Source organism: Onychomys torridus, chromosome 1 (genome assembly GCF_903995425.1).
Source record: "Onychomys torridus chromosome 1, mOncTor1.1, whole genome shotgun sequence".
In the NCBI taxonomy this organism is placed as follows: Eukaryota; Metazoa; Chordata; class Mammalia; order Rodentia; family Cricetidae; genus Onychomys; species Onychomys torridus.
In genome coordinates this window covers 3,646,728-3,652,463 of record NC_050443.1, presented here as the reverse complement: position 1 = coordinate 3,652,463, position 5,736 = coordinate 3,646,728, and the positions used below count along the sequence as shown (strand labels likewise).

Genomic DNA, 5,736 nt, shown 5'->3' with positions numbered 1-5,736 from the left:
CCTATATGAGAATAACTTTAAGGCTCTGAAGAGAGAAATTGAAGAATATCTCACAAAATGGATAGCTCTTCATGCTGATGGATAGGTAGGATTGACATAATAAAAATGGCGATATTACCAAAAGCAATCTATAGATTCAATGCAATCCCCCATCAAAACCCCAACACAAGCTTCACAGACTGGAAAAGAACAATACTCAATTTCACATGGAAAAAGAAAAAACCCAGGATATCTGAAAGAATCTGTACAATAAAACAACCTCTGGAGGCATCATGATCCCTGACTGCAAGCTCTACTATAGAGCTAAAGTAATAAAAACATCTTGGTACTGCAATAAAAACTGACATGTGAACCAATGGAATCTAAAGGAAAACCCTGACACTAATCTGAACATGCATGAACACCTCATTATACACAAAGAAGCCAAAACTGTACAATGGAAAAAAGAAAGCATCTTCAACAAATGGTGCTGGCATAACTGGATGTCAACATGTAGAAGATTGAAAATAGATCCTTATCTGTCACTGTGCACAGAACTTAAGTCCAAGTGAATCAAAGAACTCAATATACATCCAGTTATTCTCAACCTGATAGAAGAGAAAGTAGGAAGTACTCTTGAATGAACTGGCACTGGAAATTACTTCCTAAATATGACACCAATTGCACAGACACAGAGAACAACAATTAATAATGGGACCTGTTGAAACTGAGAAGCTTTTGTAGGACAATGGAAATGGTCATTAACAAAATGACAGCCTACAGAAAGGGAAAAGATCTTCAAAACCCCACATCTGATAGAGGGCTGATATCAAGAATATATAAAGAACTCAAGAAACTAGACATCAAAATACCTAACAGGCCAATGGGATTTAGAAATGGGCTTTAGAGCTAGACTTAGAATTCTCAACAAAAGAAGCTCAATTGGTTGGAATACATTTAAAGAATTGCTTGCCATCCTTAATCATCAGGAAAACGCAAATCAAAACAACTATGAGATACCATCTTACGCCTCTCAATATGGCTATGATCAAATCACTGAAGACAGCTTATGTTGGAGAGGATGTGGAGCAAGGGGAACACTCCTCCACTGTTGGTGGGAATGCAAACCTCTACAGCCACTTTGGAAATCAGTATGCCAATTTCTGAAAAACTTGGGAATCAATCTTCCTCAATACTCAGCTAAATCACTTTTGGGCATAAACCCAAGGAATGCTCAATTATAACATTGGGACACATGCTCAACTATATTCACTACAGCACTATTTGTAATAGGCAGAACATGGAAACAACCTAGATGCCATTTAACTGAAGAATGGATAAAGAAAATGTGATACATAGACACATTGGAGTACTACTCACCAGAGGGGAAAAATGACATTATTAAGTTTGCAGTCAAATGTATGGAACTAGAAAATATCATCCTGAGTGAGGTACCCCAGACTCAGAATTACAAACATGGTATGTACTCACTCATATGTGGATACCAGATGTAAAGCAAAGGATAACCAGACTGCAACCCTCAGATCCAGGGAGACTAGCTAGTAAGGGGAACTCTAGGAAAGCCACAGGGATCATCAAGAAATGGAGAAAAGGTTGAGATCTACATGAGCATACTGGTGATGGGAGTGGGGTGGGGAGTAATTGAAGGCAAGAGCGGGGAAATGAGAGCTTAGGTGAGCAGGACGTTCCTCCTGGATCAGGAAAAGAGTGGGAGAACAAGGAAAGAGATACCACGATAAATGAAGGCACCATGAAAATATGGAGAAGCAGAGTTCTAGGGATGTCCTCATGATCCACAAAGATGAATCCATCATAGACTACTGGCAATGGTGGAGAGGGTGACAGAGCTGACCCACTCCAGTGATCAGATGGCAGAATACCCAAACTGATATCATAGAAGCCACAATCATGACTGATGGAAGAAGATGCAGAGATCCACAGCAGGGTCCAAAGCAGAGCTCCAGCAGTCCAATCAACAAGAGAGAGGAGGGATTTTAGGAGCAAGAATATTGAGACCACATTTCAAAAAATTACAGAGACAACTAGCCAAACAAGTGAATAAGCAGAAAGTATAGACCAATAGATGAGGATCACCCATAGTACTGGACTAGGCCCTCTAGATAAGCGAGGCTGTATAGCTTGAACTGTTTGGGGGACCCCAGGTAGTGGGAGAAGGACCTGTCCCTAGTGAATGAGCTGGTGTTTTTAGAGCCTAGTACCTAATATGAGACACTTTGATTGACCTTGTTGCAGAAAGGAGTGGCTTGGGCCTGCCTCAGCTGTGTGTGCCATGCTCTGCTTACTTCCCATGAGAGAACTTGCCTTGGATGGTGTGGAAATGGAAGGTGGTTTGGGGGAGAGGGATAGGGGATGTAAGGAGGGAGGACAGGGGAATCAGTGGTTAACAAGTAGAATGAATAGAAAATCTCTTAATAAAAAAAGAAGAAACATTTTAACAAAGAATAAATATGGATATGTAGGATACAGTATGGATGGCATATGCTCTAGTATAATAAGGGGACACATGATTACCTAAGGCTTTTGTAAATATTTATAGGATTACTAATGTTCTTTTTCATTCTGCTCTCTCTCATTTGTTTATTTCTCTTCTTTCTATCTAAGGGTGCAGATACATAGTTGTGAGATTGAGTTTCCTTATCACAAGTTGGCCTGGATCCCATTCTTCAGCCTGACATGCTATTGATTACATTGCAGTTGTCTCTCTCAGTCTCCCCAGTGCTGGGATGAGTTTAGTGAGTCAACTTGTCCGGTTTACAAGGAAGGATTTTCAAACAACTTTTACTTAATATACTGTGTACGGCTGCTAGAGAAGCTGTCTTCTGTGTGTGTCATGTTGACTGTGGTTTTCAGCAGTTGAAGAGCACAGAACAGGGATCCTAAGGATCCCTAAAGAGCAACAGGAAGGGGGAAACAGTGGGGAAGGCTGCAGTCAAAACTTCATTTACATGCCTCAGCCAGACACGATAGTCCATTAAAAAAGTGTGAAAGATTATACAAATAAAATTTAAGAGGTACAAGCCAACAAATGTGACCACCAGCATCAGGACAGTTTGGGCTGCTCTGGTCTCAGCATGGCCCTCTCTGGTTCTGATTGGGAGTGAGCATGTGCTGTGTTCGCTGGTGATGTCTATGGAGGAGAAGCACCATGGAGACACTGGTGCAGACCATGATGCTGATGAATGTGGCATCGTGGGAAAAACGCAAGATAGCCATGCCTACACTGAATCCAGATGTAGAGCAGACCCACTTGCTGTTATTGTTGGTGACATTGTCTGTGCTCTGTGGACCACTGACTTTCATTGGAATGTAGGCATTATTTAAGGCACTCAAAAACCAACAACTGTAACAAGAATAACTCAGGACATTGGGGGTTCTTCCTTGGAACATCAGCCTACCCCAGTGACCAAGAACAAGAGTGGTAAACTGATGGATACTTAGGACACAGGTGGAGCACATGTTTGTGCTTCGAGCCACCATGCGAATGAAGAACACAATTTTGCATTGAAGGTTAGTTGGAGGTTTCCTTGGAACAAAAACCATCACTTTGTTTGGAAATGCAATGAGAAGGAGAATGAAGACATTGGCCACAGCCAAGTTGGCAACAATGACCTGTGTGGGCCTCAGTCGAGAGCTAGTAAAGATTGGAGAGAAATTGTGGACAAACAGAAGAATGTTGGCCAGAATTCCAGTCCCAACCTGGAAAATTAGGAGTGTCTGGAGAGCCAATTCCTCAGTGGCTTTTTGAGCTTTATTCTGATAGGTCATGGAGAAGACTTCTGTGCAGACTGGAGTGGTGACCAGGAGGAACACTGCTGTCTTCAACACACTTCTCAATCTCTTTACCTCTATGAAGGGAGACAAAATTATTTCACAGTATATGAGCTTGGTCTAGAGAACATTGCATAGGCAACACACACTATTATTTCGTAGGTCATGTACTATCTAGTGTCTGATGATGGAGGTATTTTAGTGAAACAACTATATCATTCTTGCTCAATCTGACACCCATGATAAAACAGTATGGCATATAAACATATGACCAGATCCTGGTCCCACTGCCTGGGTGCCTGTCAAACAGTTCAAGCTATTCAGTTGTCTCACTTATCCAGAGGGCTTGATCCAGTCAGGGTTCCTCAGCTATTGGTTCATAGTCCATGCGTTTCCACTAGTTTGGCTATCTGTCCCTGTGCTTTTTCCAATCTTGATCTGTCCTTACTGCATGAGCTGGCTGTTTGGAACCCAGGGCCTATGCAGGGACACTTTGCTCACCCTGAGAAGAGGAGACTGGACCTGCCTGGACAGAATCTACCTGGTTGAGATGAATCCCCAGGCGAGTCCTTGCCCTGGAGGATATGGGACTGATGGGGGGTCTGGGGGACAGGAGGAGGGAGGACAGGGGAATCCATGGATGATATGTAAAATTAAATCAAATTATAAAATTTCAAAATGAGAAAAAAAATAACCATATTAACAGTGAGCATGGGAGCACATTTTTTTTTATATTTCAAATGTAACTTCTTCCCTCAATGATAAAAAGTTTTAAGAAATAAAAATTGGAGGTTGGAGAGATGGCTGTTCAGAAGACTCATATTCAAATCCAGCACCCACATGGTCATTTACATCCATCTGTAACATCAGTTCTCCAAACTGAATGCCCTATCATAGCTGTTGTGGCACTGCACAAATGTGGTGTCAGACATACAGGCAGTTAAACACTAGATGCATAAATGAAAATACTATGTCTTTAAAATGGCAAGAATTTAAACATGTAATTCATAAAATCATGTAAGTAAAGTAAGGAGCAAGAAACCAATCAGCTCTTGAGAAAATTTTAGACATCATCAAAATGATAAAATACAAAATATTTCAATAAACTAACCAGCTCTCTGATCACAACTGTGAACCTCAATTTATACACATATATCCTTTTATGCATAAGCAACCATGAAAGTTCTATAAGGGAACAGCTTCAGCAGATAAACACCTTGTATGAAGTGACTGGATACAGGACTAACTCAGAAAAACCAGTAGCCCTCCTATATACAAATGATAAATGGGTTGAGAAACAAATCAAGAAAACCACACGCTTCACAATATCCAGAAATAATTTAACATATCTTGGTGTAACTCTAACCAAGCAAGTGAAAGACCTATATGACAAGAACTTCAAGTGTTTGAAGAAAGAAATTGGAGAAGATATCAGAAGATAGAAAGACCTCACATGCTGAGGGATTGGTAGAATTAACATAGTAAAAAGGACCATCCTACCAAAAGCAGTATACAGATTCAATGCAATCTCCATTAAAATTCCAACACTATTCTTTAAGATCCTCAAAAAACAATGCTCAACTATATATGGAAATCCAAAAACCCAAGCTAGCTAAAAGAACCCTGTACAATAAAAGAACTTCTTGAGGAATCACCATCCCAGATTTCAAGCTGTACTAATAAATAATGGTAATAAAAATCACATTATTGACATAAAATCAGAAAGGTTGATCAATGGAATAAACACCCATGAATAAATCTAAACATTTATGGACACCTGATTTTTGACAATGAAGCCAAAATTATACAATGGAAGAAAAGGAAGAATCTTCAACAAATGGTGCTGGTCTAACTGAATATCTGTATGTAGAAGATTGCAAATAGATCCATATCTATCACCTTATACAAAACTCAAGTCCAAGTGGATCAAAGACCTCAACAGAAATC

The 5,736-nt window shown here is 40.2% G+C and overlaps 1 pseudogene; it reads right to left on the bottom strand.

Moving 5' to 3' along the window:
• Positions 1-2,897: 2,897 nt before the first annotated feature.
• LOC118590938 lies at positions 2,898-3,786 on the bottom strand (annotated as a pseudogene).
• Positions 3,787-5,736: the final 1,950 nt, after the last annotated feature.